Source organism: Protopterus annectens, chromosome 4.part1, assembly GCF_019279795.1.
Source record: "Protopterus annectens isolate FY-2018-M chromosome 4.part1, PAN1.0, whole genome shotgun sequence".
Lineage (NCBI taxonomy): Eukaryota > Metazoa > Chordata > Ceratodontiformes > Protopteridae > Protopterus > Protopterus annectens.
In genome coordinates this window covers 604,372,038-604,399,760 of record NC_056734.1, presented here as the reverse complement: position 1 = coordinate 604,399,760, position 27,723 = coordinate 604,372,038, and the positions used below count along the sequence as shown (strand labels likewise).

The window sequence follows — 27,723 nt, the reverse complement described above, 5'->3', positions numbered from 1 at the left end:
CTTACCACCCCTTTTGTGTAGCCAAACTGTTTTGCATAAGATTTTGTAAATATATCTACAATCTGTTGTCTGAGAATAAATTTTGGAATCTGCACACAGTTTATGAATTTATGTCTTTACTCCTTCCACATCTTATATATCTATAAAAAGGTTTCCTATTCTGCTCAATATATTTATATAAATTTTCTTCAAATATTTCTTGATCTTGTCTCACACTATGCTTCATCTGTTTATCCAGCTTGTTTATTTCAGTTTTCAAAGCTGTAGATCGACCTCTCTTTTATTTCTTATATTTTTTGTCTCTCACCTTAATCAGATATCTTGTTCTTATGGAAATATATCTGCCTGATGTTGTATGCCTAGATCCTGATGTTAAACATTTTTTTTATTTTTTGCACTCAAAATTTCTCTTTCAAAACTTACCACATTCCATCTGCATTTTTCCTCTGAACACCTCAATCGAGTTAGTTTTACATAGTGACTGTTTTGTTTCCATATAATCTGTAATTAACCTTCTGTGCATTGGCTTAGATTTCAGTTTGACAGACTTATCCAGCAACAAATTAACCTTTATAACCCTATGATCACTGCACATCAATGGTGGTAAAATTTGACTTGAAGTTACAGTAATTTCTTTGGGAACACAAACAATGTTGAGTATGTTCTGTCCCCTGGTAGGGTTTTGTACAATCTGACGCAAGTGTTGTTCCTGAAAATACATTGTGAATAATTTCCTTACTAACATTGTAGAATCAATATTATTCCAGTCTGTTTCTGGTAAATTTAAGTCTCCAGCTAATATTATTCTTCCCTCCTGAGTTTCATGCAAGAAATGTATGAATTCCTGTACGTCATCTGCACTTGACTTTGGTGATCTATACACTCCAACAACTGTTATATGTTCCAGAGTTGTCTTTATTGTCACAATTACACAGTCTATAGTACTGGTGTTATCACTGAACATGAAACAATCAGAGGTCTCTTAACTATCTTTAATCTCCTATCATAACACCTCCACCTGATTTTTTATTAGACTGTTACAGTAAAAACATTTACAACCTGACAGAACTGTTTTCCAATCATTGTTCTTTAACCATGTTTCACAAACAATAACATCAATCTTGTGGGAACGTAGCAAATTTTGCAATAAAAAAACTTTATTAATGCATTAACAACCATCAGAGAGGCATAAAATGTTTCCTATCTGTGGACTGTTCGATTTTCAAAAATCCTGCCTAGTGTTTGTCAAATATTGCAAAATATCTGCTGCAAAAATTATCTTCCCTGATCTAGACAAATGCACACCATCCTGTCTGAACACATATGTGCCCAAAAACAAGGCTTGGATGCTGTACACATTTCCATTTTTTAAAACAGGACATTTTTTTCCATGTAGGTATTTACCCCAAAAAGTTTTCATTCACAGTGACCTGACTCTCCTTTCTGTAGGTGATTTGTGAAAAATACATCCTAACACCAGTACAAGCAATATTATCTAAGAGGCCTGTCAGTTTCGTACTAACAGTCAGCCCTTGCGGGTGACATCATTTGCACCAACATGAATACAAACAGAGCCATACTTCCTTACATTAAGGCGCTCCAAGGTTTGTCTCACATCTTCTGTTTTCGCTCCTGGCAAGCATAACACTATTCGATGTTCATTATCATCTCTGCAAATACATGTATCAGTTCCTCTAATAATTGAGGGCGGCCACGGTGGTGCAGCGGTTAGCATTGTCGCCTAACAGCAAGAGGTTCTCCAGTTCGATCCTCGGCTGGGGTGCCTTCTGTGTGGAGTCTGCATGTCCTCCCTGTGGTCACGTGCGTTTCCTCCGGGTGCTCCGGTTTCCTCCTACATTCCAAAGACATGCTGTAGGTGGATTAGACACTCTAAATTGGCCCTAGGTGTGAATGTGTGCATGTATGTGCCTTCTGTGGAAGACTGAGCACTGGGTTGGCAACTCAACACTGTAAAACTCCACTGCCAATCATGAGCGGACAGGTGATCCACTGTGGCGACCCATAACTGGGAAAAGCTGAAAGAAGAAGTTGTTCCTCTGATAACTGAATTTCCAATTACAAGAATATCTTTGCTGGTCAGCTCTGAAGAATCTTCAGCTTCTAATACAGTAATATCTGCTCTATCAACTGTTATGAAGGATAGATCTTCATCACTATTAGTCTTATTAATCCCACTGTTTTCATTGTGTATTAAATTCTCATCCAGCTGGTGTTGTAAATCCACAGAATGAGTCATGTAGTCAACATCTGTCTTTCTCCCCTTTTTTCTTACCTTCTCCTTTGGAAAGATGATGCATTTTTCTGTAGACTGAACGTTTTCTGATAGAAAACTATCATAATTTCCTGTAACCTGTGTGTTACATAAGAAAGCAGTGTCCTTTTTACTACGTGTTCTCTTTCCTTTACAATCATTAATCAAGTTCTTTTTCTTACTTGTAATTTGTTGTGAACTTCTTCCTTTCTTGTTTCCTTCTAAACAAACTGGATCCTCAGACTGCTAAATAACTGCAGTAGTATCAGAGCAGTGGGTCTTTGGGTACTGGAGCCCTGAGACATTTTACAGACTGACTGCCTCTGTTCATAAGGGACATGGGCAGTACCCTGGGAGTGAATTTATGGTTCCCCATCCATTTATCCAAATAATGTTTGAACAGAGTGAGGGGTGGGCTTTGTTTTACAAAGATGGTAAATTTATTCCATAAATGAGGTAGTGTTTTGGATACGAATCAGTCTCCCCAGCAAGTTATTTTATAGTCATAAATAAGGTTCAGGTCCATGGAATACATAACCCTTGTATAATTCCTCTTGCAAACATGTAACATTTTCATCAGAGCTGGATCAGAGAATGCCTTGTAGGTTAGGCATAAGTCCCTTCTCAATAAACAATATGATATGGAGTAATGGGATAGGGCCTTTGGTTGGTCTGCATAAGACATGTGTCTTACACTTTGTATTTTTTTAGTGAGAAACCTCTGAGGCTGCTCCAATTGGTGTAAGTGCCTGGTTAGGTACATGAAGAAGGGAGCACTGTACTCTATTATGGGCCTGGTTAGAGCAGAGTACGAAGACTTCCTTTGATCTTGATGCCATGCTTTTACTTATAAGTTGAGACACACAGAAGGATTTCTTCACTACCGTGGCTACCTGTTAGTCAATGTTTAGGTTACTATCTATAAGTATTCCTAAGTCCCTCACCACGGGGTCCACTTTTAGGGGAGGGCTGTCAGTATTATAATTTGCAAGGATATCTAATTTACCAAAGGATAAAATTACATATTTTTAGCATGTAGTCTCAGATCATGGTTTTGGCACCAGTTATTTGTCATTTTTAGGCCTGTTGGTAGGATGTCAACATCATTTGAGGATTCAATGATTGCTCCCAGCTTACAGTCTTCAGCAAACTTAGTGAGCCAGAGGCCCCCAACATTGGCCTTCACTTCCGAGAAGTATATACCAAACAGGAGGGATCCCCAACACTGAGTCTTGTGGGACACTGCCAGTAACAGATTTTTTATGGGAAGTGGATTCATCTATCTGGACATGTGTCCTGCAGTGAGCCAGTTGGCTATCCATCTGATGATGTAGGTGTTTATTCCTAACTTAGTAAGTTTATCTATGATCCTTGAGTGGGGGATTGTGTTGAAAGCTTTTGTTAGGTCTAGAGAAGTGGTGTTTAGTGTTACTCTCATCCATGGCCACAGTGACTTTCTCGAAGAAGTTCACCAGACTAAGCAGGCAAGACCTCCCTTTGACAAAGCCAAATTGAATCTGGTCCAATGTTTGAAAAGTTCCTATGTCATTATTGATCAGGTCCATGACAATTCTCTCCATGGCCTTGCAGATAAGACTGGTCAAGCTTACAAGTCTGTAGTTCCCTGGGTCAGCTGATGGGCTCCCCTTGTGCACAGGGATGACTGTTGCAGTCCTTCATTCCTCTGGAACAAAGCCCATCTGAAGACTGTGGTTAAAGAGGGTTTCTAGTAGCCCAGACAGATTCTGTTTCAAGCGATTTAAGAAGCATCCTGGAATGTAATCAGGACCCATGGAGATTGTGTTTTTGGCTTTAGTGAGTTCAGTAAGGACCTGTTCCCTCACAATGACTGACAGGGAGATGGTTACAGGAATTTCTTTGGATTGTGCTAGGAGGTGATATGGAGAGTAGTTTGAACTGAACTTTTTGGCCAACAGGTTTGCTGTAGTTTCAGAATGGGTGTAAGTGTTGCCATTCATGACTAACTTGGCACATTGCTGTGTATTTCCCCTGAGGTTACAAACATAATTAAAAAAGCATTATGGTTATCTTTCACCTGGGAGGCTATCTTTGCCTCATAGTTTGCTTTGGCAGACTTGACCAGCTCTCTAATTTGTTTGCTTAGACTGGTGAGTGCCTTTTTGCACTGTGCTGTCTGTTCCTTCTTGGCTTTGGAGAAGATTCTTTTCCTTTTGTTGAATTGCCTATTAATGCTAGAGGTCCACCACGGTGGTTTATTTTTGCCAGTAATCACCGGTTTGACTCGGACAAGTACTACCTCCTCTATGCAGATATGAATGTGGTTGTACGGTGCTTTTGTGTACAGCTGAGAGCAAACCTCAGTGTCATTTGTGCTTGGAGGAGCTTGGAATTTTAATAAGCTGTCACTTAGTTTTAACTCATTCCCACCAGTAGAGCTCTTTTGAGTGTGTACCTTTAACTCCTAGTGGGCGTGGCTTCAGCATTTAAAAATTGAAGTTAGCACCATACATTTTTAACAAATACCCATTGACAGAGGTCATATATAAATACAATTGTGTTTGCTATCATGTATGCTTCAAGATAAAATTTTCCGATACCTTGTATGTAACATGGTTTTGGAATTATTAATGCAAATATGAACAGGCAATATTTGACGCCTAGAGGAGCAGTAGGGTGTAACTGCAGAAACGCCTGGAGACGTCACTCGGCAATTGGTCTTAGCAAAGTACTTAACAGATTTGGAGTTTGATGGGTTTCTAAGTTAGTTTTAATACTAAAGGAGATCATTTTGTGGTCAGATATTACCAGGGAGGAGTTAATTCATGGAAGGGAGCAGCATCGCTCCATGTTTGAGAGTACTGGGATCTACGATATTTGTACCTCCAGTTGGGGAGCTAACTAGTTGCTCCAGGTTGTTTGCACTGATGAAGTCTAAAAACCTCTGAGCAAGTGAAATATGGGTCATATATGTCTCCCAGTTTATGGGGGGGGGGTAGTTTTGAAGTCACCCATAAGTATGGTGTTAGGCTGAATGTTAAGAGACTCCAGTAGGTTTAGGTAGGAGGTGTGGTTTTCCAAACTCATGTTAGGAGATCTGTAGCTAGCAAGGATATTATAGGGGGGTCGCACCTATGGTTACTTGGGCATGGAGCAGCTCAAGCGAGTCATGTTGTTGGACCAGTCCGGGGAAGTGGGGGATTAGACACTGATGGATTATGTAACAGTAAATACACAATTACTGTCCTGATTGTATTGTATTATATTTTAGACTCAGTTTTAGAGCTTAACTGCCTAAGTGAACTAGGTAGATTCAATGTCTGCAAACTAAAGAGGACTATCCAGCCTCTCTGAAATGGCTTCTTCATCTCACAAACACAAAGTGAAGATGATGTGTGTTAAACCAAAGGGGAGAAAGAAGGGAAATACTATATTAACAGTGAATTTCAGGCAGGGCATTTATTTATCTTGTACAGGTAATTTGTGAATTGTATTTCACTGAAGCAAAGTAAGGGAAGGAAGGAAATTATGGCAAGACAGCTTATGAAAGGTGGTATGGCATATCCCATCAACCTTAAAAAACAAGGCTGAGAATATTATTTAGAATTATGCCCTTGACTATAACAAGATGGCTTCCCCCACAGTGGTCACAGGTCTGTGCTAGTTGGAATGAATACCATGTTGAGTTATATACTGCCTCAAGCAAGTAGTCTTGGAACAAATGAAAATGACCCTGTCATGCAACATAATTTCTTTATCAGTAATGGTCTACACTGTCAAAATACTGGAAATAGCCTGTACCTGCCTAAGTGTGAAACAGCAGGCCAAGTCTATTAATTCTAGAAGAAACTGACCATGCAGCAAGTTTTGCTGTGTTAACAGAAAGTCAGGAAATCATTGTTATGAGGTATTCTTCCATGTGTTTCATTGGGAAACTAAGTTTAAGTACAGGTTCATGGGTCTGCTGAATCTGTCAGCCTTGTTCCGAGCTTTCTACATTGCCACCTTTTTCCCACCAAACAGGTAACAGTAATCTTTTAACTTTTTAAACTGTTTTATATAATGCTATTTGTTTCAACAATCTGCCTAGAATATATTTCCCTCAGGGAGAAAAACAGCTCTGAAACATCAAAGTTTATCTAACATCAGCATAAAGCAATTTGTGTCATGTTAATAAGGTACTGCAGCTGTTTTTTTATATTGTGATTAAAGCTTAATATATCTATTTATAGCAGTAACCATTTATTACTATCACTGTCGAACTAACTCAGGTGGAATTCATTATCTGACAAATTTAGCTCTGAATGACACTACACACAGACAATATTCTATTCTATGAAGCTTCTTTTATTCTTCCTACTCCCTCTGGGAATTAGACCAGAAAATAATTACTAGTTCCAGGCAGCTGGGTCCCTGACACCCTTAGCAAACTATTTTATGTACTGCTATAACTGACTTGATCAGAAGACTTCCATTTTTCTGCACTGCTAGTTCAGAATTCCTGCAATTTAGACTGATCTGCCCGCATCATGATACTACTGGAAACCATTAAGCTCTATTTTTAATGAGCCATATGCAGTTCACTTTCCATACTGATAGTTTATCATGATGTAAAGCTTTTTAGAAAAAAACTAGCACCCCACCAAATAACTTATCAAGTCTCTGTAACAGGGCTGTGTTTGCATGGGCTAGAAACAAGAAAGGCTTTTTTCCTCTACATTTTTTGAAATAACAGTGCAGTTCATCCGCCATCCTGCTAGAAACCTTACTGAACGGAATGCTGCATTTTGCATGTGTTGTAGCTGTTGCAGCCGTTCAGTGTCATGCTCTTTATACATATATGTGGGCGTATCCGTAAGCATGCATGCATGCATATCACATACATGCTCTTTATACATATATGTGAGTGTGTCTTTAAGCATGCATGCTCTTTATACATATATGTGGGTGTGTCCGTAAGCAAGCATGCATGCATGCTCTTTATACATATATGTGGGTGTGTCCATAAGCATGCATACATACATGCTCTTTATACATACATGTGGGTGTGTCTGTAAACATGCAAGCATGCATATCACATGCATGCTCTTTATACATATATGTGGGTGTGTCCATAAACATGCATGGGATATGCTGTTATAGCACCAGAATATCACCTGACATAGCTCAGGACTGCACAGATTCTTCAGAACTACTAAACCCCACCCATCTGACTGCATTCATCCTTACCAATAAATCACAGCAATCATCAAGCGACAGAGCTGGTTACCAACGCATCACTCAACAGCCCTTAAGATATTTAAAGAAATTTAAATAAAAACCACATCTAATGGACCTCCATAACCCTTAAAGGACCTTCCACAATGGTAGTATAATATGACACTGCCTGTCACATCAGAAAATATCAAACTGGCTGACAGAAGATACTGTACAGTATTTTGTTTTTTAAATCAAATTAGCTTTCATTTGCAGTTCCATATGCTGTCTGCATCTGTCATTAACTGTTTTCAATTTTTGATCGGTAACTGGTCTCAATATAGTTGGTAAATGGCCAGCTATCATCGTAATCCAGCTCTTACTGAAGGAACACATAATAAACCAGGAGTGATGTATGGTCAGTCACAATAATTCTTTCTTTTATAGCTATCCACAAAGTCAGCATAGTAAAACCTCATGCTCTGCCATGTTTTCCAGTTAATGTTTTTAAGAAGGATGTAAATACAAGACAGGCATTTAGCTACTGTACTCATATTATCAGCAGATAATACCTAGAAAATAGTAGTGCTAACTACTGTATCCATATTATCAGCAGGGGTTGGTGGCTGGTAAAATGGTTAAGGTGTTTGCCTAACAGCCACAAAGCACAGAGTTTGTCTTACCCTTGAAAAATAAATTGGTTAGGCTTAAAATGGCCCACAAAGTCAGCACACAGTCCTCATTTGTGGTACTCTTAATCTCATAATTACATAGCTAATGTGGTAGAAATGCATTTATTAAAATCTGATGTTTCTCATTCAAAGTTGTTTAATAAAATGTAAACCACACCCTGGATTTTATTTTAATCATTCAGCCACATGGCTTTAGTGGTTCAGAGTTTCTAGCCATATATAAAGCCTCCCAGTTCAAAAAGAAGAGTGGATGCATAAGTGATCTATATTCACTTAGCTTTGGAACAACAAACTGGATGAACTAGCTTGAATACTTGAAACATTTCTTGTTTTGGATGTAGTTTATTTAAAAGTGTATTCCTAGAAGAAAAACAACATGGCACTGCTATTATTCAGATATGAAGTTTGGGATTAAATTACAGCAACACTTTTCAAACACGTCTGTGTCTCCATCCTCACCTAGAGTCATGAACATTAGGTGGTGACTGAGGGGATGAGTGAATGATGCAGGCAGCAAAGGCAAGATACCTCAGCAGGGCTGGCTTAGCTAATGTTCCATGCCAGAGCGAGCAGCTCGGCAGTGTGTGTGTGTGTGTGTGTGTGTGGGGGGGGGGGTACAGCCACTGCTTTTCAGGACTACAGGAAGGCAGTCAAGATGATGCTGTTTCCCTGGCACCTTCCAAAGTAATAGTACCAGACATGGCCCACAAGGAGAAGACCTCACAGCGTACCAGTACCATACTGGAAAGAATACATCTCTCAGCTTACCTAGGAATGCTTTGGCATCACCAGGAGGAGCTGCAGAATGCTGTTGATGATGATCTAGCTTGCCATGCTCACCTTTCTACCTCTGCAATCCTCACCCGGATAACTGATTTATTAAATGGATGGCTGCAGGTTTCTCAAACCAAATGATCTGCAGCAAAACTGCCCCGAGGTACACACCCTCAGATGAAGGGTGGCTCACAGGAAGCAATGCTTGTCCAGAATCTCTGTCTGAACTGTGACCCAGAAAAAATATTTAATAGTGTAATATCATCATCATCATAATAATAATTACAATAATAATAACAATAATAATACACAAGGCTCAGAACAATGGAACTAGAAATGGGCTTTAAATCAGGATGATCACAAGCAGTCTACTTTAAGATGGCAGGACAAAGGCATGAAGAAGCCATCAAACTGAGCTGAATATCTGGGTATAAAAAAGCATGTACAGAAAAACACTGCATGTGGACAAAAACTAGGCCTAGCCAGTGAATTATCAGGCCTATCAAGTATTGGCAGCTGGCACTGTAAATCTCACCATCAATTAAATACTAAAAAAAAATCTTTGAATATTAAAAAAACGTATTAGTAAGTGCATATATATTCTATACAGCCTTTCCAGGTCACATCACTCATGTGAAGTCTGTAGTTTGCACAATGTTTGCTCCATTCACTACTCTGCTCTGTAACTCAGAGATTACTGAACACCAAAGGATCTAATGATATTTATTGTTTCTCCATAAAGCAGTGCTATTCTGCAAAGCCATTTTATCTCAACCATACAAAAACATGCACAATTTGATAATCGGCTCAGCAGCATGTGATTATGCATATTTTTTTATATATTTGTATTTTATAATAGCACTGTTCCACATCTTGATACTAAATTACATATGCCATCTTCTTACAGGAAATGCTACCATACTGGTTGGATGCATGTTTTAGCTTCTTCCTTTCAGTGCTAATAAGTTCAAGGTTGAGTCATAATTCTATACTACCATAACTTGCAGATGAAGACAGTTTTGTTATAGCAGATTAAATACCACAAGGTCCACTTACTGCCCAATTATTTATTAAACTGTGAATATCATATTTATCGAACTAGCCCATTGTCAACACATGCAAGAGCAGTTAGATGTCTGCCTTGTGCACTCTCTAAACACCTGCATCTCTTATCTGACTTGTATACAAATTTTTGGCTGCCACAGCCTTCAACACAACAGCAAATATGACATATGGTGGGAACTGGATGTACTTCTGATAAACTTCCTACACTGCACTAAATATTAAATGAACATTTTTTCCCTGCACCACCCAGAAAGGGAAAGCTTTGAACCCCCCCAAACTTAAATATATCAAGTCCAGGATTCACATACTTGCAAAAAGGGTTTCCCCTTAAAAAAAAAAAAATGATGTGTGACCTTTTAAACTATTAGTTTATGATTTACTATTTACCTGTCTTACAGATCTAAAATTAATGGAATATGACAACTGACTGGGTTAGTGGCATACAATTCAATAGTCTTGGAGATGATTTCCTAGAACCTACAACCAATAACAAACATTTTCATAAAACACTTCCACAACCATGGATGAGGGTAAAAACAGCGCACAACACCTAGCTCGACCAGCCCAAGGCATTTGACACAACTTCCCACACAGGTATTTATAAATAAACTCACAGAACTGGGCATAAACCCTTTGTCACCAGATGGATAGCAAACTGGCTCATGAACATGACATGTGGTTAAAGTGGGTGAATCCAGATTTAGCAAGAGACCACTTACTAGAGGTGTACTACAGGGGTCAGTGCTGGGACCACTCCTGTTCAGAATATACTTCTCTGACGTCAAGGCTAATGTGGAAGGCCTCTGAATGACAAAGCTGGTCAACGACTGCAAGCTGGGAGCAATCACTGAATTCCTCAGTGAAGTAGATATCCTGCAGGAGGTTCTAGATCAGAAAAATGATTGGTGCCAGGACCATGACTTAAAACTAAATGTGAAAAAATGTATTATCATACCCCTTGGGAAGTCAAATACCCCTTGCAAATTACAACATCAATAGTATACCCCTAAGAGTAGACTCAGAGGTGAAAGATCTAGGTACACAGATAGAAGTAGCCTGAACTTTGACCATCATGTGTCCACAGTGGTCAGGAAGTCTTTCTATGTAATACAAGTTATAAGCAAAGGTATGGCATCCAGATCCAAGGAAATGTTAGTTTCACTGCATTCATCCCTCATTAGACCAATAACTGAGTACAAAGCACCATTTGGCATGTACTTGACTAGGCATTTACAGCAACTGACATGACCTCCTAGGTAACTCAAAAAGAAAATGCAGGGTGTAAATAACATGTCCTATGTGGATAAACTATGCCCTATCCCTTTATTCTGTCTCCTGCCAACTATTAAGGAGTGACTTTTTTATTTATTTTATTTATTTAACATTTGTTAACCGGGAAAGTCCGACTAGGTTCCACAGATCCTGTTTTCAGCGGAAGCCCGGGGAGAAATGCTCCAGAAGCATGTCTTTAGAATGTGGGAGGAAACCGGAGTACCTGGAGGAAACCCACGCGAACGCAGGGAGAACATGCAAACTCTGCACAGAAGGCACCCCAGCAGAGAATCGAACAAGAGAACCTCTTGCTGTGAGGCGACAGCATTAACCACTGCACCACTGACCTACAAGACACTCAAAAATCCAGCCCTGATGGAGCTGCTAGACATCAGCAAGTCAAACAGCATGAGGGTCACCCTATCTAGGGATCTAAACTTAAGTCAGCAACTCAAACAATATATGCTGGAGAGACAGACCTGCATCTCAAAATTGCCCCTTCTTTGGAACAGGCTTCCTACTCACATTAAGCACAGCCCTTCCCTGGCCTTCTTCAAACACTGTTTGGCTCAATGGATGGGAAATCTCAAACTCACACCTGGGTAGTGCCTATGTCCCTTATGGACAGGAGCAATCTGCAAGATACTCAAGCCATAGGCACAAACCCATGCAAACTCTTGCCCCTAGGGGCTATATATTGGGTAAAATCAGGTTATAATGGCTAGCCTTGTTTGGGCTCTTAAGCCATTAGTTTAGTAATCTCCCACAACCATATGAACCAATCATTACATCACTATGTATAACCTTTACTTCAACAACTTCCACACCAACAAACCACCACCACAACCCTCCATAATCAGACCAAACCTATTCCCCAGCTCACTACTGCCAGGTTCACTCTTTTATATGATTACTAAGACTCGGAAACATTTTTTCTCTGCCTAAAAACAGAGAAGACCACCTTCAGACTACCCTCCATAATCCTTTTACTGCTTCACTGAACCCAACCCAGGCCCAATAACTCCCTTTCCTCAACAATATAACTACTGTCTTCCTACACTGGCCTATACCCTCCTCAATGCATGTAGAATCAGAAACATGTTAGACCATGTAAGTGCTTTTATTTCCCAGTACAACTCAGACATTCTAGCAGTCAGGGAATCCAGGGTCAAAAAAAGACTCCTTCAACATAAAACACTTTCTAACCTACAAGTATGTCAGTGATGCCAGACTAGGCAAACGTTCAGGTGGGAGCTCTCTAATTATGTAAAGAAATAACCTAAATCCAAAAGTCATTGCCCAAGGAAATTCCTCCTCAGACTCTGTTCCTAACTCAATATTCCTAAAATTTCCAACTCACAAAGACAAACCATTGCTTATTGCTACAGTATATCTACCACCCCCTGCCTCTCTAAATACATAAATTAAAATCATTCATCACTAATATTTTTAATAACTGTCTCAAAAATAACAACATAATCATTCTAGTTGACTTTAATCTAAATTATCTCCACCCTCTTTCATCTGACCTGGGTACCTTCCTAGCAGACCTAGGTCTTCCTCAAGTCATAAAAGAACCAACACAAAACCTAACTTCAGGTCCTTAAAACACTCCACACTCGATCCGATTATCATCACTAAGTGACCACTGCCCAATCACCTTTACAATTATCAACCATTGTATAAATCACCTACTAATATTAAAAGCCTTCAGAAACTAGAGTAGGACAGATATAGACAAACTTAGAGCCTTTCTCACAGCCCACAAATGGAACCATATACTCTCCTTACATGACAATAATAAAGCGGCTGTAAGCCTAACCAACTTTCATCTCTTGCTGCAAAACAAATTCTTCCCACTTATCCACAGACTCTATAATCCCACCAAAAATGAATGTCTATCCACTGAACTCAAACATCTTTTAACTCTAGTGGACGAAGCATGACAATAATGTAAACAGACCATCACAACTGACAAATGCACCTCCTTTACAGTCTTATGTAACCTAGCCAAGAAGTTCATCAGAAGGCACAAATGAAATCCACAAACAAATTACCCTCCTACATTACCGCAAACAATTATGGAAAGACATTAACCAACTTAAAGGAAGAAAACATCCTCATGATACCCTGTCTACAAACACCATTCAATGTGGTTCAGCAAAACCTTCTCCAGAGGATTTTCTTAAAGAATGTAGCAATCTCCCATCAATAAACTCCACATCTCCCACAGATAATGCATTGCTCACCCCACCGCCATTCATCACACTCTTCCACTACAAATGCACACATCCCAAAGAAGTCACTATTTGACTTATTTCCACTGACATCTCTCCTGGATCTGACAACATAAACCCCTGGCCCATATATCACTGCAGAGAGCATCTATATCTTCCCCTCACCCACATATATAACTTCTGTGTCATACAAAACATTATGCCACAGATTTGGAAGACCGCTCTAATTAAACCTCTCCCAAAATAAACAAATATCCATCTTCTCAATTCTGGGCAAACTTCTCGAAAAGACAGTCTACATCCAACTCTAACTCTCTATCTGAAAGTACTACCTGTTCTCATCCAAACAACATGAGTTACGGCCTGGATGAAGTACTATGACAGCACTTTGGTCCCTAACTGATGACATCATGTTAAACTCTGATAAATGCCTCCTTACAGGTGCTCTATTTGTAGACCTGACAAAGACATTTTTACTCATTGACCACCATCTTCTCCAAAACAAAATAAGTAAAATTGCTATCTGTCCAAACACTGCTGCCTGATTTAAAAACTTCCTCACTGATAGACACTTCAGAGTTAAGGTAGGATCTTCCCAATCAGAATCTGTACCTGTTACCAAAGGTGTACCACAAGGATCCATTCTTGCCCCCTTCCTCTTCTCCATATTCATTAACAAACTTTCTTGTGACCTCTCCCATCTCCCACATATCCTCTATGCAGATGTCATGGCCATTTACTAATTAGATCACTCTTATACCAACTTTCAATGCCAACTCCTTTTAGACTTACATGAAGTACATCGATGCTCATAAACAATAAACTACATCTCAACCCTGCCAAGTCCAAAACTATGCTGTGGAACTGCACAGAAAATTTTCCAAGCACCTGACTCTTTATCTTTGACCTTCACAACTATTCTATAGAAACAACCTCCATCTTCATATACATAGGACTATGGCTTGATCTGTCATTAAATGTCTATTTCCTCATAGACAAGGTTAGACCCAAAATAAACTCCCTCCTTTTCTGGGCCAAAAAGATCTCCCCTTTTCTATCTCAAGCAGCCAGAACAGCCATTGGCAAAGGAGTTCTCCTTTGTCAACTTGAATGCAGGCTCACAATTTTTGCTTCTACCTCCAAGAAAAGCAGTGCCACACTTCAAACTATCTCTACCAGCATCTGCTGATTCATTACAAACTTGCCTCTCTATGAGCATCACTGTATCACTCTAGAAAAAAAAACAAATGGCTATCCATAAAACAAAGATCTAACCTACCTTTAGGATCCCAACTCTACAAACTACTCCAACTCCACAGATTCGCTCCACTTGCTGCTAAACTTCACAAAAAAAACCTCTTCATACAACCTTAGACACTACTCACAAGCCGCACTAATTCTCATTACACCTATAACCAAACTCCATAGCACACCTAGAACCAAACTCCATGGCACACCTAGAACCAAACTCCATAGCACACCTAGAACCAAACTCCATAGCACTGTACATGCTTTCTCTACTCTACGTTTTGGCAAGGTTTCCCCACTGACACTAAAGAAATCAAAACTTTTTCCAAATTCAGAGTGTAACTCAAAAATCACTTCTTCGTCCAAGCAAAAACTTAGCTCCTTCTTGAGTCTCTTCTCTTCCTTGAAAATTCACTGAAGATTGATCCACTTTAGAAAGAAATGTATATATTGTACATTAAACTCTGATTGATTATACAATGCACTGTTGCTTGTTCACTAAAATGTATAGAAACCATTTTTTTCTATGTAATTAGTCTGAATTATTCTGTTACTGTTTCCTTTTCTGTATTTTTTGGTTGTGAAATGTTTTGTATTTCACACAAGCTGAACCTGAAATTGGTCAATATTGATAGTGCACTACCCCAGTAAACGCATATAAACAAATACATAAATTTCACTGGGAGTCGCTGATTCAGTATGCAGACTACTTTCAGTGCTCACGTTACTGACTGATCTTTGAGCAGGCTGTCAGCAGTGGGTGGAATACCTATAAATTTCTTTCTAGTGCCAAACAACCTTATATCTGGGAATCACAGCATATCTTGACGATTATTTAATTTTGTATTTCTCCTCCTCACTGTATTAGAAGTAGAATGTAAACTACACTTACTGTAGTTATTGTTTTAGGTCAGATGCCTTTAAAGAAGGTTTGGCAATAGTAGACTGACTGCTACTTAAATATCTGTTAGCTTGCATGCTATATGCTAGACATCAGTGAACATACTTCAACAAAGAAAGACCTAGCTAGGTGCTAATGAATTAAAAAAGGGGATCCAAAGATGAAGAATAGTCTTCATGTAGCTTTCAACAAATGGGGACTCTGCTAGAGGAGACGTGAGCTTTGCTGGAAACTACTGGGGTTGAAGATGGCAAAGGGTTTGATAATTAACAGAGGCAGAAGAAGAGGAAATCATTGAAAGAAACCAAGCGGATGGAAGGAAATAGCAGAGGAGGAGTGTGAGTGAAGAAGACAGGAGGAGGAATTTAGTTAGATGGGGGAAGGAAGACATTGAAGAATGACAGTAGGAATGACAAGATAAGACTGAATGGAATAAAAGGAGATGTGGGAATTCAAATGTAGATTGTATTTACAACCCAGACTTACTTGTAAGGTAGGCAACTAACTCAAATTACTTTTTTTCAGTCATGACATAAAAAAGGGAGTACAGTCCATTTAAATGAATGAACTGAGCTAATAAAGGTGATGTGAATACACATTTAATTACAGTAGAAAAGAAATGAAAATGTTGATTAGTGTTTAAGAAACAATACAATAAAATAGATATGTTACCCATGAAATTCAGCAATGTGTAACTGCCTCATCTCATGGGCAACTGATATACTGATAGAAGTGAAACAGAGAGAGAATGACTACAGGAGGTCAGGTGATAACAACATGACCACCTGGCAGAGAAATTACACAGTAAATGGATTTTAGTGCTCAAGCCGATATAGCTCAGTTGGGAGAGTGTTAGACTAAAGATTTAAAGGTCCCTGGTTCAATCCTGGGTTTCGGCAAAAGAAATCTTTGGGTTGGGAGGGTGGCCTAATGCTTAAGGTGTTTGCCTTACAAACACAAGGTACAGGGTTTGAATCTCACAGGGGATAATTGGCTAGGCTTAAAATGGCTCACAAGGGCAGTTAGCCTAGGATGAATCTATGAATCTATAAGAAAATAAGAGTATGACAACATACTTATTAAATGATCTTGTTACAGACCTTAAGGGTTCTAATAGTAAAATATTTTGCTTTATAAAGACAAATTGATGAGGAAAAGATCTGACTGCCCTGTGCAGAACTCTTTTTAAAAGTCACTGGCAGTGCTGGGATATTAGTTATTCTGTAGTAGGTTATCAGGAAGGTTCCAAAGCAGATGAATAAAGCAGTCCGAAAAGATTAGCCAAACTAGTTCAGTGAGCATTTTAAGAGAGATATTCAAGGGAGGCCATTAAGTACAAATCACACACTTTTTTAGAACAGTCTGGAATTGGACTGTCAAGCAACACCTGGTGTAGTTGGGATGATGCACGTGAGAAAGTAAGTTTATACCAAATAGGCCTAGTGTAGCAATCCCCTACTTTGGTGGGGAGCTTAAAGCAAAAGCAACCATGAATTACGGGCTCCTCTAACAATTTAAGAAAAATAGGGGAATCTGATGGTCATCAATCAATGGGAACAAAATGAAAAAAGTCACCACGGGCTCATGGTCAAAAGCTGCTGTCAGTCAAACCTGATCCAGTTTTATGACTAGGTTACTAAAGAACTTAACACAGAGCAAGGATGTAGCCAGACATACTCTGAACTCCGCAGAGTATATTTTTTCTGTGCATCAGTTAGAAACATTGGGGCTTTGTCAAGCCATATCATGTCTACAACTGTATAGATTAATACCTCTAACATGTATAGAGCTTGCTTACAGAGAGGATTGTAAATTTAAAAACAATATCTCTATTAGTTTCTGCTGAGCAGCTGAAAATGTTACACACATTAATTGTGTGTGTGTGTGTGTGTGTGTGTGTGTGTGTGTGTGTGTATGGTGAAGGGAGGGGTTGGGAGTTAACAGCTTGAGTGATGTGACCTTTTTAAATGCCAGCTGGGTTGGGGGGGCAGTGTTAAACATTTGTGAACACACTCCTGACAGGAAGTACCAGTAGGAGTGGTCTGCTTGGACTTCAAAGGTCTCCAACTCAGTCCCACCTGATGACTGTTGCATGTTTGATGGATAAAACACAGAGGGGTGTGCCGTGAAGGATGATGGTGGTATTAAGGGAAGGGAATAGTGAAGTACTACTTGGTCCTGTAATCTTCACTGTGTTTGTTTCAGACACATCTGAAGGACAAAATTATCAGGATCACGCTCTTTAAGGATGACATCAGCCAAGTGCAAGACTGCATAATGGGAAAGAACTTAAAGATGGACTTGGGAAGCAAGAATAGAGCTATAATGTTAAATGCAATTAAATTAGACTAGCTGGGCTAACTGCCTCCTTATGTCATTGAGCAAATATAATGCCATCCAATGTAATTTAAATATATATATATATATATATATATATATATATATATATATATATATATATATATATAAATATATGTGTGTGTGTGTGTGTGTGTTGAATTTTCACTTGCTCTTGAGGTCTAGGTCATGGCTGAAAAACAGACCAAGAAGGGCCATTTCACTGACCCAGTTAACAAATAAATCAATAACCTTCATTTCACGTCACACTCTTAGTTGTTATGGCTGACCGCCAAGTAAATACGCATTCTAGGGTTACCATTTTTAGGAACATTAGTGGTGCTGCTACATCTGTATATACTCCAAGTTTCACATATTTTTTGTGGAGTCTCTCATTATACTATTCAAATACCAGTCCTGCTAACCAGACTGAATGATTTATTACCAGCCAATAGTTATTTAATTTAAGATAAACAAAACTTTCACGATTTGTGCAGAAGCCAGCATTCAAAAATACGGAAAGCACAAACAGTTGCAGATCAGAACTAAGATGATGAAAGCGCATGAGCTGCAGATTGCTGACTTTATTGTTGATACTAGCCTGACTGAAATGTTGTGTGGAATAATAGTCATTTAAACAAGGCAACTCTGTAATCCAGCTGTACATTTGTGCACATTGTTTTTTTTATTTTATAGCCCATGAGTGACTGACATACTGCTAGCACACAGTTCCTGGGATTTAGAAAGGATTACTGCTCTGTGGAACTCTTTACTCTGAAGGTTCTTCAGTGCAATAAGCCCAAGAGAATCAGAGACTACTCTCCAAGTACAGCTTTACACTGACACTGGCCTTTAGCTCTAACAATGGCATTACAGTGGCCTTTGTCTCAAACTGTATTGTTACTCTGGCGCTGACATTTCTAACATCACCTGCCTGAGACGTTTATCCCTCCTTACCCTCATTTCCTGTTAACATATATCTCTTTCTAACCCCTTTCCTCCACAGCTCCTTTACCACATAACTCTTCTCTTCTCCAGTCCCATGCCACCTTCCTCTTCCTCCTCCAACCTTATCCTCAGCCATGCTCCCATCACTATACGCATGCTGTACAGAATACTAACACATTTTCTCTTCTCTACTTCTCAGCCAGTCTTTTTCCTTACTCTCACTCCACCACTATGTCTGCTTTATTTCAGCACTCTCAGTGCCTATGCCTATTGATCCTCTTTTGTGTACACTCTCCCCACCCTGCTACACTTTTTTCAACCTTAACCCTCTTTGTCTTCTACACTCCAAAACCTAACCACCTATGTTTTCCTGGCACTGCCCTTTACAACTGTTTATGTATTTTATATATATATATATATATATATATATATATATATATATATATATATATATATATATTAAGGAAACCATGGTAAAACATTTCTCCAAAGTGGTGAACTTCATGACACCCATGCAGATGGACAATACAGTTACGACTGCTGAATCCTTCACAAATGCACTCTATAAGCACTTACACAAGTGCATGGATTGTGCTATCCCCAACAGAACCAAGATGCTATCCTCCAAAAAAAGGAAGCCAATCTGGTGGTCCCCTGCCATAAACAAACTCTACAACAGAAGGAAGAAACTGTTGCAAAAGAGAGAAAAATTCCACGAGTGGAGGAGCTCCCTGGTCAACCTCAGTAAGAAGCTGAGATCCCTTATAAGATCCTCCAAAGCTGGCTACGAAAACAAAATCACCACTGATTCTAAGGGCAACCACAAAGCATTCTATAGCTATGTCAAGAATCTCAATGGCAACACCCAGATCTGCTCTGAGTTACAGCACAATGGCACAAAAATTACAGAACCAACTGATATTGCCAACATCCTGGCAGATAGGTTCAGTGCTAACTTTACCTCCCAGCCCCTAGAGGGACCATATCTATACAGGAAGAATGCAGAATCCCTGTAATCACATCTATGCAGGTAAAAGCTGCACTTTCTAAAATCAAAAACACAGCATCCATGGGACAACATCCCAGGCTGCATTTTACATGAACTTCAGAACGAACTGGCTCCCCACCTAAGCACCATGTTCAATTATAGTCTCTCATCAGGCTTTGTGCCCACTGAATGGCGCACAGCAACAGTTATCCCACTCCACAAAGGGGGAGCCACTATTGATCCTGGGAACTATTGTCCTATTAACCTGATGAGCCTGGTCTGTAAGGCCATGGAATATATCATGGAACTCATAAACAAAGACATTGGTAACCTCCGAACTCTGGACCCTACCCAGTTCGGGTTTGTGAAAGGCAGAGCATGCCTTCTGAGCCTGATCGACTTCTCTGAGACTGTCAACAAAGCCATAGACGAGGGTAAGGTGGTTCACACAGCCTATCTTGACCTCACCAAGGCTTTCGACACCATCCCCCATTCTGGAATTATATCTAAACTCACTAATCTAGGTATAAATCCCTACATTCCAAAATGGGTTGCCAGCTGGCTCCCTGACAGAACCCACACTAAAAGTTGCAGACTCCAAATCTGACTTCAAACCAGTGACAAGTGGAGTACCACAGGGTTCAGTCCTGGGACCTCTCCTGTTTGTATCTACTTCTCTGAAGTACAGGCTAACACAGAAGGCCTCTGGCTAACAAAGTTCGCAGATGACTGCAAACTAGGAGCCATAGTAGAGTCCTCAAATGATGTAGGCATCTTACAGAAGGGCCTCACTGAGACAGATGCCTGTTGTCAGAGGCATGGCCTCAAGCTCAATGCCAAAAAGTGCACTGTCATCCCCTTTGGTAAAAACTCTGTACCCATGAACTACCACATAAATGGCAGTCTAATTAATATGTGTGATAAGAGACCTTGGGACCACGGTGGACAGTAGTCTTTCCTTTGATAATCACATTGCCACAGTAATCAGGAAATCCTTCTGTGTGGCACACCTCATCACAAAAGGTTTCTCATCCAGGAAAAAAGAGGTCATTGTTCCACTCTACTCAGTACTCATTAGACCTATTACAGAGTACAATGCCCCTTTTGGAATGTACCTCACAAGACATCTGCAGCAGCTGGAAAGGCCACAGAAGTACCTCAGAAAGAAGATTAATGGCCTCAAACAGTTGCCCTACACTGACCGTCTCAAAAAACTCCAGCTTTACTCTGTAGCATATCGCCTATTCCAAGGAGATTTCTGCCTAACATATAAAGCTATGTTAAACCCAGAGCTGTTGGACATGCTGCACCTAAATAAATCCCAATCCCTCCGAGCTACACGCTCTAAGGACCTAAACCTTGTCACCACAATAAGCAGGACATGCTGGAGGGATAGATTCCTGTCCCAGAGACTTCCTATACTCTGGAACAAGCTACTCATCTATGTCAAGCAAAATTCTTTATTAGCACTCTTCAAGAAAAATCTTGATGAGTGGATGGGAAACAGGAAATACACCCCAGGATCACTTATGTGGCTCTGCTTGACAGGGGCACAGGAAATTAACGTTCTTGGTGGCATAAGCCTGGGAACCTTGTTGGCTAGGCTTACTTTGGCCCTTGGGCCGATAGCCTAGTACCTACTTATGAACCTATATACGTATACGTGTATGTATGTATACATATATATATATATATATATATATATATATATATATATATATATATATATATGTGTGTGTGTGTGTGTATATATATTCCAAATGCTTGTATTTTTAAATATGCAGATTTTATATGTTCTCTGTTAGAATTATTGCATCTTTTAATTCTTATGTTAAACATTGTCTGTTAATGTTATCTGTATGGTGCTTTTCTCCCAGGGCCTCAGCTGAAAATGGGTCTTTGGCTCAGTCGGACATTTCCCAGTAAAAAAATGTAAAATAAATAAAAATAAATAAATAAAATTACACTGGTGCTGACCTTTGTTTCTAATTATGGTATTATACTGGCACTGGCCTTTGTCTCTGTGGCATTACAGTAGCCTTTGTCTGTAACTGTGTTATTACACTGGCACTGAACTTTCTCTCTAATTGTAGAGTTACACTGATCCTCACCTTTGTCTCTAATGGTGGCATTACACTGGCACTGGCCTTTGTCTCTAACTGTGGCATTACACTGGCACTGACCTTTGTCTCTAACTATGGCATTATACTGGCACTGACCTTTGTCTCTAACTGTGCCGTTACACTGGCACTGATGATGGTGCAGACAGCGATCTCATTGGAAAAGCTGCATGCAAATGCATCAGTCGAGAAGCATCTTCATCAACCGTTCTTCTTCCCATTCTTTTTTCTACATGGGGTCGGGCTGCGACATTCACTGTTGCCATCTCTCTGGATTCAATGCCACACTTCTGCCTTCTCCAACACTCCTGACTGATTGTTGCAAATCTTCTGTGACACAATCCATCCACTTCTTTGCTGGATGCTCTCATTTCCTCTTACCTCCTTCCTGTCTGTCCAAAATCTTCTTCAACATATTGCCTTCTGCTTTTCTGCATATGTGCCAGAACTACTGCGATCTGTTCTCTCTCATCTTTTCTCCTATTGGAACTACTTTGGGTTCTGCTCTTATGTCCTCATTTCTTCATCTGTCCCACAATGAGCATTCTACCACCCTTCTCTGACACTACATTTCCATCACACCTCTAGCTTCTTCAACTGTTCTGCCTTTACTGCCCAGATTTCTGTGCCATACGGTAGTACTGGTGGCACCACTGCCTTGTACACTTTACTTTTCAGCTATTTTTGGCATTCTTCTGTCATACACTACACCTGACACTATGCCAGTTGACTGCAGCTCCTCTGATTCTAGCTTTGACCTCTTCAGTCATACTTCCCTTCACTTCAACCACGCCTCCCAACTACTTGAAGCTGTTAACCTGTTCCACTACCTTCCCTTCTAACTCGGTTCTCAGCGTCTCCTGATTTCCCTAATTCGTTTCCATTACCGTTGCCTTATCTGTATTTCATTTCTCCCGCGTGCTTTCAGTTTTGTATTCCATTCCCCTCTCCTTTGGTGAAGTTCTTGCACAGAGTCTGCCTGTAATACTACTTCATCTGCATTCAGCAACTCTGTTGATCTGTTCCCCTCAGATCTGTTTGCTAAAACCCTGGGGCAGACCCCACTTCCACTGGGAACCCCTCTGTGAGACTAAACCTTGTTTGTACTCGAGACATTTGGTCCTCGTGCATAGCCTGCACTTATTCTATCAATGTTTCTGGGACTTTGAACCACCGCAGAACTGCCCAAATCAGCTTTCTTGGGACCTTGTCATATGCTTTCTCCAAGTCTAGGAAAGCATAGTTGGAGTCTTTCCTCTTCTCTAGCTTCTTCTCAACTATCTGTCTCACTGCAAACATGGGGTCAGTTGTGCTGCTATGAGTACCTTTAGGATCTATTTCTCTCCTCCCTCACCAAACATCTTGATCATATCTGCTGAGACCTCATCTGCTGCTTTCATTGACTTAATTTTCCTTATTGCTGTTCTTACTTCTTCTAGGGTGGGCTCCTCTACTTCTCTCATTGCAGGCTGTGTCTGCGACAGTACAGCTTCTGTGGGGTTTTCTTCATTTAGAAGCTGCTGGAAGTACTCTTTCTATCTGCTTTTCATGTCCTGTGAACTGGTGATCAGGTTGTTTCTGAGTCACTTTCCAGAAGCTGGTAGATGCACTGTTCTTTACTACTGCAACTCCTTCCTTTGTTTCTTTGTTAGCCAACCAGTACTTCTTCCTAGCCTGGTCTTTTTCTGTCTCCCACTTTTTCCGGAAGTCCTTCATTCTTTTGATGACTTCCTGGATTTCTGCATTCTACCACCAGTTTTCCTTATGTACCTTATTTCCATACCTGGCTCAGCCACAAGTCTGTTCTCTAGTCCTCACACATGCTGTTTTGAGGTGCTGCCATTCTTCAATCCACCAATTTCATTCTCTTCTTGGGGTGCAAGAGCCCTGAGTAATTCCTTAAACTGTTGTGCTTTCTCTCCAATCAACTTCCAGGTCTTCAGCCTGTTCTCTGTTGACCTTAGAGCCTTCTATGACCACTGCTTGCAGCTGATTCTGGCAACCAGTGGTTTATGCTGTGGGCTGACTGTTTCACTGGGGATGACTTTGCAATCACTGATTCTACCCAGTGCCCCTTCCTTACTAGCAGGAAGTCTACCTGAGTTGCATGTTGGCCACTCTTGTATCTCATCTTGTGACCGTCTCTCTTTCTGACCATGTGTTGGCTACTATCAAGCCATTTGCCAGACAGAAGTCTAGAATGGCCTCTCCTTCTTTATTCCTACTGCTCCACTCACATGGACCCAGGCAGTCCTCACATACTGTTCTGTCAATCCCAATATGTGCATTCAATTCACCCATTATCAACACCAATTCATGCTATCCTGCTTTATCTACTAGGTCCTGCACTGCTGTATGAATGCACTCTTTTCCTCACTATCACAACCCTGCTGTGGGAAACAGTCTGAGAATATGAATACTGCCCTGTCATTAGACTGGAGTCTGATTGCCATGAGTCTGTCACTAATTCTGATGATATCCCTCACTGTCTTCTGAACCGTGTCTCTCACCACAAGTCCCACACTATTCCTAGCCTGTCTTCCTCTTGAACAGCAGACTAGGGACCAAGCCAAGCATCTTTGTTGCACTGACCTGCCATCTCATCTCTTGGATACATAGGATGTCCTGCCTCCTCCATACCATCATGTCATCCACTTCCAAGCTGCTTCCTTGTCAGTTAACCTACACTGAGTGCAATAACTCTTAGTTCATGTTTAGCAGGCTGTTTGGTTTTATGTCCAGATTTCTCTCAACAAAACTATCTCAGGTAACCCAGGCTGGGCAAGTGGACAATGGCCAGCCAGTAGCTTACTGACCCAGGGCTGCTGGGTTTTATGGTGGGAACACACAGGCCAATAGGGAAACATACACTCTTCCCACTATTATCATGGGTCACTGGCATAGGCCGGGTCCTCAATCCACTTAATACAGGTAACTATCCATGCCCATTTGGCAATATTAGTCAACATGACTGAATCACCTACAGCCATATTTTACACCATTGAGTGGCTAGCTTTGCCATGGCATGCAGTCTGGGATGTGTATTTTCCTATCTTGAGGATACTGTGCATCACAGTAGATGCCCAAAGCAGTTGGTCTATACAACTCTTCCCCCTATAGGGCACCATTCATTGGTGAGTTTGAGATGGAAACACTCAGCATATCTTTCTGAGGTGGGAAGAACCACACAGAGTCACAGGGAAAATATGCAAACTCCAAACATGCATTGGCTGGTGCTTAGGAACATACCTTGTACATGAAATGCAAGGACCTTAACCATTATGCCAGCTGGTCTGGCATGGCTAATGTTAATCAGTCATGCACTTTCTTCTGGAAATGGAATCAGTCTATGAAATATTTTTCCACGAGGAGCAAAAAATATATGTTGTCAAAAGAAAGAGTACACCCATTCATCTCTAAGGATAGGTTTGTAGCTCAGCATGAATGGAGGCAGCTACCACAAAGCTAGTCATATATATGTGTGAGTGCACGCGCGTTGTGTGTGTGTGTTTGTACATGTGACAGGGACATGAATGAAGGTATCTGTGTATGTGTGGGTAGTCATACAGTTCCTATGTGGTGTGCTGAGATAATTCCCCTTGTCTGCAGACTGATGTTTCAGTATAGTGTCATGTGGTTAGGTTAATAGTTAGGGTGTTTACTTACAAACACAAGGTGCAGGGTTTAATTCTCACATGGGGTAATTGGCTAGGTTTAAAATGACCCACGAAGGCCGTTAGCCTAGTAATAATCTAAAAATGATCTATGAATACATGCATCTATGTCTGTGTTTGTGCGCGTGCATGTGTGTGTGTCTGTCTGTCTGTGTGAGTGTGTGTTGGGGAGGGTTTGAGTGAGCAGCTCTGTAAGTATGCGCGTGTCTGTAAGGGACAGTTAATCACAACATACTACTAAACAAATAAAAAAATGTAATTTCGGAGACAACACAATTAAATGGGTTCAAAGCTGCCTGCAAGACATAATCCTTCATGTCCATTCCAAAAATCAGTTTACTGATAAAAGAATCCTCAATACTGCTGTGTCTCTCAGAGCTCAGTTTTAGGCTGTCTACTATTCTCACTTTTCATTAACAATTTTACTTCCAACCGTCAACTAAGTGCACCCACTGAAATCATAAGTAAAGCAAAAATCAGAAATGTTTGCTTTTTGTCATCACTGTAAAATCAAGAGCACATAAGAACAGTGTTAGTACTTTTAAGTAGGAAACATTATCAGTAGCTACAAGAAAGCATTTTTGATAACTGATATATGAAATACTTGTACATCATGCTCTGTGTGGCAACAATTAATTCTGAAGTCTATTACTGCCATATCCAAATAAGTAAATACTTTTTTTTTTAAACAAAAGTTACCTTCACTGTGGCTGAACATGGATTCCTACCCTTGGTTTAATAGTGTCTACATTTCTGTTTCCCCAATAACAGTATGTCAGAAACTCACATTTTTTTCAAAATTTTAAACAGAATTTTTAAACAGCTTCCTTTTGCTGCAGCAGTAGGGTAGAGATGGCAAAACACCTTAGAACCATGCACAGTCTGTCATTCTATATAAATAAAAAAATGGGTGCACATTCATGCAATACAGAAATAAACACTATTTTTCAAAACATCTTAAATAATCTGTCATACATTAGATGTCTGAGGTCTTCATAATAGTTGCAGGTTAGAGGAGATCTATCACTAGTTTGGCCCTACATCTATGACTACATAGTGAAGTCAGACCCATTAAAATGTAAATGGTGTCAGAACATGATAAGGAAATTATTCATACAACATGCACAGGATGATGAGAAAATTAAAGAAGAGAAGCAGGGTGACCCGTAAAAAGTTAATGACTGATACAGAGTCCCACACAAAGAAAGGGCTACAGAGCAGGGTAACCCATAAAAAGTTAATGACTGATGCAGAGTCCCACACAAAGAAAGCGCTACAGAGCAGGGTGACCCATAAAAAGTTAATGACTGATACAGAGTGCCACACAAAGAAAGGGCTACAGAGCAGGGTGACCCATAAAAAGTTAATGACTGATACAGAGTGCCACACAAAGAAAGGGCTACAGAGCAGGGTGACCCATAAAAGTTAATGACTGATACAGAGTGCCACACAAAGAAAGGGCTACAGAGCAGGGTGACCCATAAAAAGTTAATGACTGATACAGAGTGCCACACAAAGAAAGGGCTACAGAGCAGGGTGACCCATAAAAAGTTAATGACTGATACAGAGTGCCACACAAAGAAAGGGCTACAGAGCAGGGTGACCCATAAAAAGTTAATGACTGATACAGAGTGCCACACAAAGAAAGGGCTACAGTCAATGTCAATTTAGTCAAAAGCATACAAAGAAAGTCAAATGACCACTCAAGATTACATTTTTCCCTCTTTCCAATACAATTTCCTGAAACTAATATATTTGCATCTCTACTATCATATACTTATTTTGCAACCCCCCAAAAAACATAAAATAAAAAATATTTTGATCTCCAGTACTTTTATGCACAATCTTCTCCACTACATACATTTGCTTTTCACAAAGAATATTTGTTCATTTTTGGTTTTACCTTTCTTGATATTATCCCACTTAAGAACCCTTATTCTTACTCACCCCTCCTTTTAAATAGAAATATTTTGAATCAAAAATGATAAACTGTCCACCTGCAAAGATCCGCTGCCATGAA

At 40.0% G+C, this 27,723-nt stretch overlaps 1 protein-coding gene and 1 non-coding gene across 2 annotated transcripts in view; one reads left to right on the top strand and one right to left on the bottom strand.

The window, feature by feature from the left end:
- The window catches only part of CLCN2 (chloride voltage-gated channel 2), a 2,181,634-nt gene that overhangs the window by 69,526 nt on the left and 2,084,385 nt on the right, over positions 1-27,723 (bottom strand).
- Positions 16,463-16,535, top strand: TRNAF-AAA. The gene has a single exon. It is a non-coding gene; the product is annotated as a tRNA-Phe (tRNA).